This window comes from Leptonychotes weddellii, chromosome X (genome assembly GCF_054177405.1).
Source record: "Leptonychotes weddellii isolate Sample4059 chromosome X, ASM5417740v2, whole genome shotgun sequence".
Lineage (NCBI taxonomy): Eukaryota > Metazoa > Chordata > Mammalia > Carnivora > Phocidae > Leptonychotes > Leptonychotes weddellii.
In genome coordinates this window covers 105,089,967-105,106,142 of record NC_138385.1, presented here as the reverse complement: position 1 = coordinate 105,106,142, position 16,176 = coordinate 105,089,967, and the positions used below count along the sequence as shown (strand labels likewise).

The following is a 16,176-nucleotide window of genomic DNA, read 5'->3' as shown; positions in this document are numbered from 1 at the left end:
TCATTAGAAGAGAAGCCACACAATGATCCCCACAGATGCTCCTTTTTATGATTTGCTTTAACCAGTGCCAGGATTTTTTAAAAGTTTTGGATGGCCCCACGTACAATTAAATTCAATGTCACAGACCCAGTGCCATGTCATCAATGAGTTAATGAATATCGCTGGAAAATGTCCAGTGTTTGAAAACTTCTTCACAACCCCAGAGGAATCCATAATTTGGGAATGTGAACCGATCCCCTTCTAAATTAGGCCAACGGAATTTCTTCTGGTGAAGTCTGGTCAAGCTGTTGAGACAAATTTTTTTGGCGGCAAGCTTGCCATGTCTGTGTTTCATCATTCTTTTCTTTCAATGTGATTTTTTTTTAAGTTCTTTATAAATTGAAGCACAACTTGAAAGTTCACATGAGGTAAAATAAATATGGTGGCCATAAGTTTCTAGCATAACCAAGCAAGAAGTGTTTCTTATTTATATGGGCGTGGTTAAACCAGATCTCTCTGTAGACACGAGGCAAACTCAACTCCCAAGTGCATCCACTTTTGTTCACTTTATATATAGTACAGTTAAAAATATTTTTGTATTGTCTTGAGAAGAAGACCACCCCGCTCAAAAGACTATTCCCAAAAAGGAAAAAAAAAAAAAACAACTCGGAGACGTGCCGTGAAAAGTTCCATTCGTCTCCCCAACCCCCGACAGCTGGCTTGTGTGTGAAGCAGACCTAAAAAAAAAAAAAATGGTAGCTGGGAAAATGCATTGTTGGGTTGACTTCCTTTGTTTTTAAAGGAAAACTTCTTTAGAAAGCACATATTGTGTTTCGTTGGGGGGGTACTAAGAAATGGTAAGAGTGTAAAATAAATGTTAATATGGAGATGATTGGAGGAGGAGGCTACCTGCGTTCCTTTTGGCTCAAAGGGAAGGGCCAAGACTGGGAAGGGGCTGGTGATTTATATGCTTATACTTTCTCATAGAAGACCCACATTGTTGTCTCCAGTGCTTCCTTGCTCCGACAGGTGAGAAAGCTCAAATTCGGGTAAGTGATAAACTCAAGAGTTGACCCGGATGTGGCTGGTGGCAACACGAGGGTTTGCTGGCTGCCTCTGGAAACTGAGGCATCCCTTTATTTAACGTGTGAAAAATGGTATATGCATGCAGCTGTGCCCAGAAGCATAAATGCGGACCTGATGAGCACCAGGAATCCCAAACCCATCTCCAAGTCTGGAAGCGCCTTTCATACAGTGAATGCCTTCCTGTTTGCCTGGCACGCCGTCTTCTGGAAAACTGGAAAGACGAGATGTTCCCCCGTAATTCACAGAAGCGTCCGATGCAGAAGCACCGTGGGTCTCGATGACTGAGTTGGAGGTTTGCACTGGGTGTGGACATCCTAAACCGAAGGGGTTGAGGGAAATGCATAAATTTTGACTGGTAAGCTACTGCCCGTGTAGGTATTTAGAAACAAGTCAGTGTGTCTGATTTGTTTCAGATGTTCCGTCGCCCGAACGAGCAAGTTCAGCCCGCCTCCGCTGAGTCAGGAATGGGGAATCTCTGGATCCACCTACCTGGCCGCGTTGTCCTAAGCGCTGGAGAGACACAGCCCTGCAAAGGAATTCGTGGAAGTCTTGCATCCATTTTAGAAGGCGCGTAAAATGAGACGACTGAGGGTAAGGGAAACGGGGAGACGTCATCAAAGCTGCACGCATCTGGTTTTGATTGGGGCCGTATTTTTATGTTCACCGTGCAGCTTTAGTTTTGCAAGGCTCTGGTGGCTGAAGGCATGTCGGGGATGCAGGTCTGTTCCCCACGGGCCGCGTACCGGCTGCCATCCCTGAGACCGTGTCCCGTGCTTTTATGAAAACGACAGCAAAGCCCCGTCGCCTCGTGTCTGCAGAGCCTTGAACAAATCCTTTGTCGTGGTGCACCCGCGTTTGGGGTGGCGAAGGGTTCAGGGTCTTAGTCGGGAAGGATGGGGCTTGGAGGAACGCCAGGATCACCCCCCACACACCCGCCCCAGGCGCTGTTCAGTAGGTTGAGCCCGGGGCATCACAACGGCTGCTCAAAAGGTCAGTGAGGTACAAACAAAGTACAGACAAAGCCGAGATCTTTTGTTTTTTTCAGTTCACACTGTATCCGGAATCATGACTTTTTTGCACGAGTGAGACTTGATTTTCTTGGTCTTCCCAGGCCCGGAAGACACACAAGGCACAGACTTGAAAGGAGAAGGTGGTGCTGTTGGTGGGGATGAGCCTGTAAGTGACTTCTCTGCGGACGACTCTCCTTCGGGGGGCAGCAGGGAGGAAGCAAGTCAAGTTCAGCTGCAAAAAAAGAAAAAAGAAGAAAAAAGCTTAGAAATAGGAGGGATTGTCTGTCCTTCCTTTGAAGTCGGGATTCACCCTCAGCAACTTTCTTGCACACTTTCTTCTTATGATGCTTCCAAATCCTGCTTCGTGTATTTACGAGCCAGGCTGTTAGCTGCAAAGATGTTTGGCGTTATTATAACTTTTTGGTGACATTTTTTTTTAATCACCTTGTGCTAACCTTTATGGTAAGAAGTGTTTTTACTTTTTTTTTTTTTTTTTTAATCCCTTAAAGGCTTTCTTCCCTGACGTGAGTATGGCTACCCGAAGTTTGTGTTCTAATGTTCCCATTTGTTTTATCGTTTGCACATCTTTGCTCTGAGCTTCTCCCCGTGAAGCCTTTCTCCGTGATTGCTTTCAGTCCTTTGCAAGTAACAAGGACCTCGATGATTTTCAGCCCGATCCTAAGAGTTCAAATTGATGAAGAGATACTTCCGGTCCGTTGCTATGGATTAGACTTGACAGTAGTTCTCAATTCGGTTTTGTGTATTTATTTCCTACTTTCTATTAACCGTCCATTTCCTTGGATTCTGTCGATTCTGGTTTCTGATAAGGAGGTTTTTATTTTTAACAATCCCCCCCTTTTTGCAGGGAAAGTTGTGTTTTTCACTGTGCGTTATTTCCGTGATGAGCTGTTGATGGAACGTGCATCGTGACCTGAGCGGACCACGGACGAAGCCACCTGATTCCCCTCTCGTGGAAGAAATGATTCGTGTTCACCGGAGACTTGCATGTGTGCATCCGAATCATCCCCAGCCTTGATGAGATCTCCACCATGCTCGTCGCCATCCATGAGTCACGGTTATTTTGTTGCTGGTGCTGGCGGAGGCCACCGGGTGGATGAGGGGATGAGGTCAGCATTCATGGGGACTGATGCTCCCGCTCCTTCCGTCCGCTGCTCAAGGACACATGTCCCACTCCATCTCCCTTCCTCTGACGTGGACACTTGCCTTCGGCAATCCCAGCAGGACGGGGGTCCGTGAGAGCAAACGCTCTCCGTGCATTTCCTCCGCACTCGGGAGAGACTGTGCTCCATGCAGAAGGTCAAGCAGCCTGTGATGCCCCTCCTGGGCCCTGCACACACACACACACACTGTCCCCGTTTTCAGCTCCTCCTGCTGCTGCATCTTCTCCAGGTCCCGCCAGCTACTTGGGAGGCGACCTGCGTTTTTCACTCTGGCTATTGGAAGACGTTCTCCTCCTTGTGTTTGGACGCCCGCCGCCGTGTTCCTCAGATGCAGTTTGGTTATGTGTTTATGTTTTGTACCACGCATTTTGAGTCGGAGAAGGAAAGTATTTTTCATGAACCTTGGAAAACGAGCCGTCATTGTTTCTTCAGATATGACTCAGCCCTATCTTTCCAAAAACACTCCTTCCTCCCCGGCATGTTGGAAACGTGTTGTCCTTTGCTCCGTGACTTTTAAACTTGTATTTAGCATTTTGTCTTTACTTCCCGGAGCTCAGAATGAACCCCCCTGGCTTCCCCATTGTTTTTTTTGTTTTGCTTTGTTTTAATGAGTTCTTGGGGTTATTTCAACAAATAGATGTACATACGTGTGCATGTGTTTATATATGTGTGCACATGCGTGCATGCAAATACGTGTGTATATACATGTCTGTGTGTACGTGTACACGCATCCGTATACACATAGATCTATGTTTATATACATATATACGTACAAATATATTTTATTCTTTCTGAATCTGTTTGGGTTTTTTTGTTTTTGTTTTTGTTTTTTTCAGAGGACCCTGCCTCCACATTCATCATGATTTTAGCATCTCTTTACATTTCAAACACTTTAAAAATCAGGGCTTCACGTTCTCATTCAGATCGCCGTGTTATCTGCTGGGTTTTTTGAGAGGGATACACCCGCATTTTGCTGAGGCTCTGGATTCTAACTCACTGTAAAATATTTCGTCGTGGGGGTCGGCAAAGTGCAAAAGACCGTTTCAGCACGGATATGCGTGTCAAGCATTCGAAAGGGCATATTTAATTTTGTCTTTAGAAACTGCACACCTGCAGGGATCCGCGGCAGGGAGATCGATCTCTCTGGGTGCTGGGAGTGAGCGGACGCCTGCGTAGGCTGAGACACAGACCTGAGGCCCTGCAGGGCAGTCTGGGGGAGACGCAGGCGGGCAGCAAGCTGGGGCCTGCCCTGCAGGTACACACGTGGCCACAGTGAGCTCCCGGGTCCCCCACCCGGCCACCTGGCATCTCGCCCTTTTGGTTCCCCACAGTGCCAGCCCTGCCGTGAGCAATTCCGGCATCTCCAAAAACGATGGCCCCTAAGGGCAAGGCATGGTAGTGACCGCTGAACCCAGTGTTCAGTGACTTCCACGGGAGGCCACCCGACCGTGGGAACCCTCGTGCTGGATCCATGCACACCTCGGAGGCCTTTGAAGAAAAACTGCAGGGCCATCCGGCTGTCCTCCCCAGGAACGGCAGTGAGGGGTGGCGTGTTCTCAGGAGATGCCTCTCGATCTGGGCTGACCGTTCAACCATACGGCTCGAGCCGTGAGATCCATCACCCACACAACAGCGGCGGCTCAGGGGCCCCCAGGAGAGCCAGAAATGAACTCGGCACACAGACCCTTAGAGACACAATCCACCCGCATGCACACACTCCAAAGGCAAACAGCAATCCCCGTGCTGGAGGCTTTGCAAAGGGCAGGCAGTAGGGTCCCCGGGTCCCCAGACACAGGCCCTGTGTGTCTACAGCTGCTCTGTGAGCAGACCCGCATTCGGGGAGCGCCGTGGCGCCCCTTGCCCTCCCCTCCAGCAAGGCTGCAACCTGCAATTCTGAAGACGCTGGACAGCCAACACAGGCTTTCTTCCTGCCAACTGTGGGCTGTGCAAGGTTGTGCTCTCGGGAGAAACGTTGGCCGGCGCACTGTGTCTACTAAAGGATAATTGCGGTTTGCTTCCCCCTGCCCCCCAACAAAAAGAGCAACAAAAAGAAATGAAATATTGTTGCGATCAACAATCTGGATGTCACAGGGAGTGAAAGGGGTCAATCCCGAAAGCTTACATACTGCACGAATCCAGCAATAGAACGTCCCAGAAATGACAAAACAATGGAGCGAGAGAGCAGACGGGTGGTTGCCAGGTCTTAAAATAGGCTTTTGCACATGGGAAGGAAGTGGGCTTCATTCTAAAAGAGCAGAGTAGGGGATCCCGGGGATGGAATGCTCTGTGTCTGGATGGTAACAAAGTCAATGTCCTAGTGGTGAGATGGTTTTGCAAGATGTTGCCATTGAGGCGAAACTAGGGGAAGGATACGGAGATCTTTGGTATCGTTCCTTACAGCTGCACCTGAATCTGAAACGATCTCAAACTTAGACATTTAATTAAAATTTCTTAAAGCTATAAGAAAAAACGAAAATGAAAAAGTACAGATCCGTCCACTATCCTTCCTTCTCAGTATGCAAAGGGATAGTAGGATATCTTTTGTCTACAAACGCTGGCTTTCGAAACGGCAGGAGTATCTTGAAGGGGATTCACGCACACAGGAAATAATGGAAGAGGCAAAGTGGAGGAGTGATGCTGCTATTCTAGCAGGTGTCCGCCCATCTCCTGGAGCTTTGGACCTCTTTGCATCCATGCAGTTGCGAGCCCCCAGTGTGAGCGCGTTGACGGGATGCGAAACGCGACCTGAACATATCTCAGTATGAATTAGCTCAGAGCCCAAACATGAGCCGAGCGATGTCCCTGCTCCTCAGTCTTCACGGGATAGAGAACACAGTTAATTAGGACTGAAATCACAAGTCGGTCTGATGTAAGCAATGCTTAAGTTCTATCCTGGAGATTTTATGAGCTTCTCTTAGGGATTATCTGACTGGCACTGGGAGGGGGCGTGAAAACACAGGAGGAGGCAGATTGCTAATTTACGATGAGCATCCTTTCGCATTGGGATAATAGACATGAACACCCAACGGCTCTGATCTCGTCTTCAGTGTCTTAAAGAAGTCGCAGCCGACACAGACCTTCCCATCAGTTTTATCAGCCCTGGAATGACGGAGGGCCTTTGCAAATTCCTTCCTCCAGCGCTGAGCCCACATCCCATGCATTTGTCCTAGGACACCGGGCTGGCTGTGGACTCATGTATAGTCTAGTTTTCTTTGACAGAGTGGAAATTCTTTTGAGAACCCATTTGCAGGTTTATAAAGTATTAAGTGTTTTCAGAGTCTTCCATCTTCCCTAAAAAAAAACAGAAAAACCAAAAAACCGAAACCATGTATCTGTGACATCGCTCATGAAATTCTCCCCTTATCGGTGGAGGCTGGCCATGCCACGCCAGGAGGCTCTGCTCTCAAACAGGATGTTTAGACAGCTCTCGGGCAAACCATGGCTGCAGATTTCCAGGAGAGCTGAGTGCAACCTGTTTACCCGTGGTGATGTGGGACCTCAAGAAGAAATGCAAGCTGAGAATCATTAACTCTGTGCCACATGAAGAGTGTTATCCGCAGGGTGGAAAATTACATAACAATGCATTTGTCAAAAACCGGCAAGTTCCCTTAACACTGTCAGAAGGAGAGCCATATAATGCAAGGTGGTGTTCCTTAGGATTTAAGATAGCATTGTGCTTTCTCCCTGTCAGGTATCCCCTGTAACCTACAAGAGTTTTTGTTCCCACACAGTCTGGATTGCTCAGAATCAGCTGCTTCGTAGGGTGTTTCAGGATTAACACTCGTGGGTGAGCAGGAATATAGCCATGCTTTCCGGAAACTCTGGTTTTTTTCTACTCTGTGCCCACGGTCTCCTTGCCCTGTGCCTGAAACATATCATGGGGTCTGCCGTATCGCCCCTCACCCCCCCGGGTCGTAAATTCTGAAGTCCGAGCTTGCGAAAGTAGAAGTCAAAACCTGACATGAAAACGTGATTCACGTTCTGAGGATCTAAATCCCATAAACATTTTGCTGGTTTTCCTCTGACGTGACGCAGCGATGGGCTGGTGCCTCCAAGCTAAGAAATTAATCAGGAACCGATTTTTTTTTTTTTGCAACGGATGAATCACTAAAATGTACCCCTGAAACTAAAAAAAAATAAATAAATAAAAATAAAAAACTGATCTTTTTTTGTTCTACCAATTATGTGACCCTAAAAATCAAAAAACAAGAAGAAACTTCTGGTTCTTAATATCCTGGTCTGCATCCGCTAATCTCCAAAGCTCCTTCCAGCTCCAGTGACGCTTGAGAATAATTCTGTCACTTAAAACATGAGGAAAACAGAAAACAGATACACGTTCTTCCTCTTATCCTGCTCCCCCTTTGAAACATTTACGAACTTTTAACGTTCAAGTCATCATAGATTAAAGAGGTGTTGTCAAAATAGCATGTAGGGCGGTCTGTCCCTTGTATGTGGTTTATGTTTTAATATTTACCAGGGAAGCGTTTACCAATATGCACACTATTCAAATTAGCACATTATTCAAATCAAATTTCATCGGATTCCTTTATGCATCTACTGCCCAAATTCCCATACCCTTTAACCTTACCTTAGACATCACCTGGATCTGTCTTAATCAACGACTGAGATTTACTATTATGTTATATATTATAGTAATTGTATCATATCATATTAAAATATATGATATTGATTATATCATATTGTATTACAACTTTATATTATTATATTATGTTATATTATATTATTTTTTTATATGCAACTAATGAATCGTTGAACACTACATCAAAAACTAATGATGTAATGTATGGTGACTAACTGAACATAATAAAAAATATTATATTATTATATTATCATATTATGAGCATGCTCTTATCTCTGGGGTCCAATGCTAGTCTCTGGATCCCAGCTAGAGTGACCACAAGCAGTCCAGCCAGTATTTATCATCTTAGGCCCAGCAACAGTGTTTGTGAGTCTCTGCTTTTAACTGGTGTTGTTTATACAATTGTTTAAAGGTCTGTTGATCTAAGCAAATTTATCCAAACAAATGCCTTTAGGGTGGTAAGAAGCAGCCCTTTGGGTAGGATCAGACACACACTTGAAAAATATCAAACTTCTGCAAGAACTGGCCTCTTGATTTTAAGGTAAAATTGTCAGCATTACCCAGAAAATGCACCAATCTAAGAATGAAAAAACCCTCTGATGGGGTTGTGGGGGGTGTAGGGGAATGTGAGTCTGAAGGAAGGCAGACCAACCAGAGATGGGGCTCCTTTTTCAAAATTATGATGTTCAAAGTTCTGCTCATCTCTTCCTGGAGTCTGTGACTTCAGACTTTATACGTACTTCCTTTTATCAGAAGAAACTTTTTTTTTTAAGATTTTATTTTTAAGCTCCACACCCGACATGGGTCTCCAACTCACAACCCCAAGATCAAGAGTCACACACTCCACGCACTGAGTCAGCCAGGCGCCCTGTAGAATGAGCTTTAATATGTGATTCTTTTAATTATTGTGAAATTAATATGCTCACATCAGAGCAAACTTGGAAAACACATATTAAAGTATAGATTTGGCAAATCTATCAAGACAGAAAACAGATCGGTGGTGGCCAGGAAGCTGGGAGGGTTGGGTGGATGTTAATGACAACAGGGTTCCTTTCTGGGGGTCTGATGAAAATTTTCTAACATTAATTGTGGTGATGATTTTGCAACATTATAAATATTCTAAAAGCCACTGAATTATACACTTTAAAGGATTGAATTTTATGGTGTGTACAGCTGTGATAAAACAATTTCTTTTAATTTAAATTCAAAGGAGTTAACATATCCTCTATTCTTAGTTTCAGGGTAGAGTTTAGTGATTCATCAGCTGCGTATCACACCGAGTGCTCATTACATAATAACACAATTTTTTAAAGAAAATTTTTGCAGAAGTTCACAGCCAAGTGATGAACAGGGTTAATATTTGCTCCATATTGTTCCATTTTGGGGAGGTGTGTTTAAGAAGATGTGTTTCTCATAATATAGAATTTCATATTCTACTTTTGTTAGTTGATACTATGTTATTTTTTTGCTCTGCAAAGTATCCAAGTTGTGCATGGAATTAATTAGGTTTTTCCACTTCTTCTGTCTGTTCCCTTTTGACCATCTGCCCACAAGCATCTGCAGTAAGGCATGAAAACATTGCATCCAGTTGTGGACTGAATGTGCGTCCTGCCCAAAATTCACCTACGGAAGCCCTAACCACCAATGGGATGGTGTTCGGAGGCAGGAGCCTTTGAGAGGGGATTGGATTGAGATGAGTCATGGAGTTGGGGCCGCCATGATGGGATTAGTGCCCTTATAAGAAAAGGAAGAGGTGCCGCAGCTGTCTTTCCCTCCACCATGGGAAGACATGGCGAGAAGGCGCCGTATGCAAGCTAGGGAGAGAGTGCTCACCGAGCACGGAATCTGAAATCCAGAGAAGTGGGGTTGGGTGCGGGCAGTCAGGGAGAAATCAAAGCACCGTGTCTACGAAGGATAGGAAAAACTCTTCCTCTACCCATCTAGTCTTCCAGCCAGACTAAGAATTAAATTCAAATGAGACAGATTAACAGGGCAAAACAAAACCCCAAGTTTTATTACATGAGCATGGAGATCCAATAATGAAATGAAGACCTAAAGAAGTAAGCAGGGCAGGCACTTTCTATGCATTCCAGACAAAGACATAATAAATCTCATGACTTATGGACAAGACAAAGAATGTCACGTTGGGAGCTCTGGTGAGTCAGGAATTCTAAACAGAATTTGGGCGGGCGTAGTAGATTAGTAAAAAGTCACAAGGTCTGTTTATACAGCCCCTGGGCTCTGCATTTCCCATCTCTGGTGATAAGGATGTCTCTTTTTACCTCCGGGGACAGGGAGGGCGCCTTGCACATGGGAGATTCATTTCTTGCATGCAAGGGGACAGAGGAGGATCTGAGTGTCCTGTCTCTTAAGCGACTTGTATTTTAAAATATCAATATGCCAAAGGGGCACATTTGGGGGCAGCCTGCCCTTGGCCCCTACAACTATCGGGACTGAAGAGGCAGACATGTCTCCGAGCATTACCTCCTGATACACAAACATTGCTAACACAGCAAGGGAGCCCTCAGGGGGAAACGGCAACTGTTTGGTCAAATTCAACACATCAGCAGGGCATCGAATCATCACATTGTACACCTTCAATGTACCCGAACTTGTATGTTCATTGTATCTCAACAAAGCTGGGCAGGAAATAATCAATAAAGCTGGAGTGAGTAAGAGTGGTGCATACATACAATGGAATACCGTTCACCTCTTAAAAAAAGGAAATCATGCCGTAGGCAATGACGTGGATGCGCTTTGGAGATATTATGCTAAGTGACATAAACCAGCCACAGAATGACAAAAACTACGGGATTCCACATCAGTGAGGGGTCTACCATGGTTAGCTCCTAGACACAGGGAGTAGGATGGCTGTTTCTTGGGGCTGAGGGGAGAGGGTAAAATGGGGAGACGTTGTTCAATGGGTATAAAGTTTCAGTGGAGCAAGATGAGCTTTCTGCAGACATGTGCTGTAGGCAGCTTTCACACACTGTGAACACAAAATTTTGTTAAGGGGTAAATGTCATGGTAAGCGTGCTTACCACAGCAAAGACAAAATACTGTGCTTTAAGATGGTGCCTGGGTATGCACACGGTCACCTGGGGGATCTCCTTAGAATGAAGATTCCGATCGAAAAGGTCCTAGTTGGGGCCTGAGATTCTGCATCTCCAAGAAGGGAGGCTTTTCATGACAGTTAGCAGATTGCTAAAATGCCATCTTTAGACATTAAAATGTGGGTAGAAGGTAAGGAAAGAGGGACATTACTCAGTATAAACACACAGTGACATTAGGAGGTCCAGCTCAGGCGTGGAGAATTGGGGAGTTTGGTGTTAAGAAGGGATCTATGCACCCTCTTCCAGGAGCGCATGGGATCCCAGGTCTGGGGTAGTGACCTCATTTCCTGAAGGAGGTGGCTGGCCCCCATGTGACCAGGTGTTCGAACCATCAGTAGGCACCTTCTAGCCTGAGCATTGTGATGTTGTGTCTGCAGGGAAAATCCCATGAAACATCTTGCTCCTGATGCGCGGGAGTAGGAGAGAAGGCAGGAGAGTATTTCCATGCCAAGCAAGGAGAAAGTGAGTGGGCACGGCTGGTCACTTGGGGGAGCTGATAATGTGGATGATGCGTAGAGACTAGAGGTAATGGGATGGGGGAGAAGGAGCGCTGTGTCTAAAGAACAGGATGGAGCGATCATGCTGAGGTCATACTGTGATGGGCGGTCGGTCAAGGTAGGGGGTTGGGATGCTGACGCCCAGCGAGGGGCACACGGACTGGGGGTCAATTAAGAAGCCTTTGTTCCATCTCAGGCAATAAGATATGAAGATCTCATCTTGCTTATAAGAGTTTTGGTGAGAAGAGTAAGATGGGGCGGCCAGGAGAGCAGGACATGGTAGAAAAGGCATTAATGGAGCTTCCTGGAGAAGGCTAGGGCACCAGATGAATATTGGCATTCAAAGTTCACAAGGAGTCATGAAAGAAGAGGTTACTGTTGCTCAAAATGAGTGGCGTCGCTTCCTGAAAGGAAAGAGAGGGTTCAGAGGACTGGTGAAGTGGAATGTGGCCACTCCCGTTGGTCTGCATGGCTGGATGTCTGCGGGAGACCGACCCATTCCGACGGCCTTGCTTCATGGCTGTGTCATCTTGGCAAAGTTATGGAAGCTTGGCCAGTGTGAGTTTCTGAACACGCGGGGTCCCCCGCCTCTACCCCATGAGAGCAGCAAGATGAGGGACTTCTCACAGTGGGAAGAGCCGAATGTTGAGTCTTTGCAGCTGGTGGACGTCAGTTCTCTCCCACTATGACCCAGAGATGCTGCCCGCACCCAACTGTTCCCAGCGGGCTGAGGACCGCCAAGCTTGCCCTGGAAAGCGTCCATTGCTCATCTTGATGCAAGCCCCACCTTGCAGTCCTGCTGTGGGGGATGCTGCCTGCATCCCGTCCCTCCAACCCACCATGAATATAACGTAGCTGAGTCCCTTGCGTTGTGCACGATGGCTACTCATACATCATGCGGTCAGGGGATGTGGCTGCCCTTGTTCCTCCCCGCCATTGTGCCTGGCAGATGTCTTTCTCATCTGCCTTTGCAAGAAAACACTTTATTCGAGATTCAGGCGTTCCAGTCACGCGACCTTCAACAGCCCTAATTTTTGGCTGCCTCCCTCCCAAAACGTCCCACCACCTCCCGCTCTTGGAGACACCAGGAATCCCCCACAGTAGTGGTGACTGCTCGGGCATCTTCTTCTTCCTTTTAGCCAAAAGCTCTGGGTTCTGGGCCGTGGACATATGGAATCCCCTAAAAAGGAAATAAATACATTGCCCCACTGTTCAGGATCTTTGTGTAAAATAGAAAAGTATAGTTAGAAACGGTGTTCTCATTCCTGGGTTGGGAGAATGGAACAGATAAGATTACCCCCGCTGACTTACTTTCCTGACATCCTTTCAAATAACATTGCCTGGGGCCATTTTGGTGTCCACTGCCCCCTCCTCGCCATCCCATGTCTTGACAGATACCCCAATGTGCGCGTTGGCATGGATGTCCGTGGAACTCTTGTGTGAGGGAAGAGTAAAGCTTTACTACTCCAAATGTAAGAGGTCCAACTCTATAATCTTGACGTTACGATGATAACAACAAGAATACACCGTTTGTGTTGAGCGGGCAGCAACAAATCCCAAGGATCCACAAAAATTGGTTTTAGGGTCATGGGAATAAAGGAGCCGTGTGAAGGAGACAAAGCCACCACGTGGGGCCCCCTTCTCCCTTCTTCCCTTTAGAAGTGGCCAGACTTGGGAATGAGGAAAATCAGTTCCTATCAGGGTCATGCCCTCTTCCTCCCGCTGCACTAAACGCAATCCAGAATAAGTTTGACATGCAAACAGGATGGAGATAAATGGCCGAGCATGGCGGCCGTAACAGCCGAGCCAACAAGAATTCTCCCAGATGAGCACCAACTGAATCCACAGAGTGTTGACAGTAGTGACAGGAAAGCATTGACATGAGGGTGGAAATGGAAGTCCCTACAAGCAATGATTCACTCTCCGCTTTTCTGTTTGTCTACAGGAGTTTGGTGCTGCTTTAGGTCGAGAGAAAAGGTCAGCTCCTTCCTTAGCCAGAGGGGAACGACATAGGACATCACGCAACTCGCTCAAGAAATAAATCAGCAAGGCTATTGCTTAAAAATGTGCCCTGCAAATAGAGCTCAGCGTTTTGTTATTGCAATGATGCCTAGTAAATACACAGAAGCTCTGGCTATGGAAAAAAAATGGGGAGCTGGACGGGATCCAGATGCGATTTCTTGTGTGAGATCTTACAGAAGCTGAGCTGAGATGCTTCCCAGCACCCCGTTAATATTGGTCACAGCAATCCCAAGGTCAATGCATGAACAAACCTGGTAAATAGGATCTGATCAGAATGCTGAGACACTTTTGCCCATAAGGCAATGTGGGATTGAAGATGTTGTCTATATTTCCAGGAAGAAACTGACTAACACACAACCTAAACACTTAGCTTATTGATGATACATCATTTGCTGTATAAATCCTTGGCTGCAGCAGCATGGGGTGGGGGGGGCAGTTATTTATGAAGAAATGGTCCATAAGGAATGCACTGTTTGCTTTTTTGCATTTGGCCTGAACTTAAGTGTCTTTGTTCCCATCCACCAAAAAGTCATCATACGAACACAAGAGCTAGCTATCGGAGGTGATGGGGGTGTTCAAACCATAACTCGAAATTTTCCAAAGGCATCGTTTATCTGCACCTTTTTATGATGGAATTTTTAAGTGATATGAAGGAGGACAAAGATGTAAAAAAAAAATTCATCTAAATGATACAGTCATTGCTTTTTCCTATATAAGAATTCCTCAAAGCAGTAACTTCCTATGCCCCCCATTAACCTGGAAGACTTCTCCAGAATTCTGTGTCATCGAAATTATGAAATGGATTGGGGAATGTGAATGCAAAATGCATTTTGGAATATACATGAGATATTTTTGTTCCAAAAAGTAGGAAATTTATTCAGACTCTTCTAGCAAGACACAGACCCCAAGGAACAGCAAACATATATATCTGGGGGCAGAAAGTGAGTCTGAAGCTCAACCTAATAAAACATTTAGGACCTCTGATTTTTTAATATAAGGGAAAAGGGTTATGCACCTCATTTGAAAATAGAGCTTATTGATATAAACATGAAATTTTGCAGGGCTAGGAGGGTAGAGAATTTTAGGGAATGCTCAAAGACATGATGCATTAAATTGCTGGGATCGTAGGACCACACACTTGTCCTGACTCTCTCTCACATGTGGTACCATGGTTACTAATTCCAGGCAGTGCAATTTGGGCTAATGACCTGTCCTACTAAAAATAAATCTCTCCCAGGGGCACCTGGCTGGCTCAGTCCGTGGAGTCTTGATCTCGCGGTTGCAGGTTTGAGCCCCACACTGGGTGTAAAGATTGCTTAAAAATAAAATATTTTTTAAAAAATTAAAAAAGTAATAAATCTCTTCCAAATAAACAGATGGTGACCAGAAGGGAGGTGGACGTGGGGATGGGGGAAACAGATGAAGGGGAGGAAAAGCCTACTTACGATGAGCATTGAGTCATGTACAGAAGTGAACCATCACTATATTATACACCTGAAATGAATACAACACTGTACGTTAACTCTACTGGAATTAAATTAAAAAAAAATTTTTTTTTAAGTAAAAACTAAGAAATTAAATTAAAATAAATCCGTCCCCACGTATGGCATCTCAAGAGAGGACAAAGTGAGCAATCTATTCTCCATACAAGAAAGAAAGGGGAAGGTATCTGCAGGGAATTTAAACATAATAGTAAAAGTAACCAAAAGCAGGCGTGTTATTCAATTACCACCCTGCACCGGAGGCACTTAACATTACCCACGATAAAAGGGTCCTGCCTGAAAATAGGTTTTGTTCGTGTAAGTCCTAAAACAATTTGCTACAGTTAGCTTCAAGCCCCTGTGATTTTATCCATTATGTTTTAATGGATGTTGTATCCTACATGGCAGTTCATTCGGAAAACTCAGGGTGAACCCCAACACAGAAATGAAATCAGTAACGGTAAGTGCTTTGCAAAGAAAAACAGTAACAACGTGGCTTTGGCGCCAATCCACCTTTTTGTTCTTTTTGCCGACATGATTGTTTAAGCATTAACGAAATGAGAATCTTTGCCAGGAACAATCGTTTTACGCCTTTCACCTTCCCTTTGCTAAAAAACAAAGTTGCCACCTTGCGGAACGGCATTTTGTGAAATAACGCATGCAAGGTGTTGCGTATGCGGGATATGCACACATTCTGCCATTTTGTGTCTCCTCTGGCAATAATGGAGGCCACAGATGCTGGAGTCCGTCTCTACGTGGACTGAGGTCCTTTGCTGAGTGACTGTGGAAAGGCTCCGTCGTGAGTCACCCATGGTTGCATCACAAATTACCCCCACAGTTTAGAAGCTTTGAAGAACAAACATTAATTATGTCACACAGTTTTTGAGGGTCAGAAGTCTCACAGAGCTTTCCACCGGTGCTCCTGGTGCATGAGGTGGCAGTCAAGATGCTGGCTGGTGGAGGCTGCCATCACTGGAAAGTAAGACTGGCTGGTTCCAACCCTTTCCACTTGTAGTCACGTGCGTGGGGGAAGAAAGATTTACTCGGTTCCTTGTGACGTGGACCTCGCCCAAAGGCTGCCCATGACAGGGTTGTTGGCTTCCCCCAGAGTGAAGGGCTCAGGAAAGACAGTGAGCAAGATGGAAGTTGTAATGTGTTTTATAATGTAGGCAAGCAAGTGCACCCAAAGACTGCGCATGATGGGGCT

At 45.6% G+C, this 16,176-nt stretch overlaps 1 long non-coding RNA gene across 1 annotated transcript; it reads left to right on the top strand.

Moving 5' to 3' along the window:
• Positions 1-1,007: 1,007 nt before the first annotated feature.
• On the top strand, positions 1,008-4,052 carry LOC145717994 (uncharacterized). The gene is made up of 3 exons (XR_014141519.1): positions 1,008-2,055; positions 2,177-2,241; positions 2,941-4,052. It is a non-coding gene; the product is annotated as an uncharacterized LOC145717994 (long non-coding RNA).
• Positions 4,053-16,176: the final 12,124 nt, after the last annotated feature.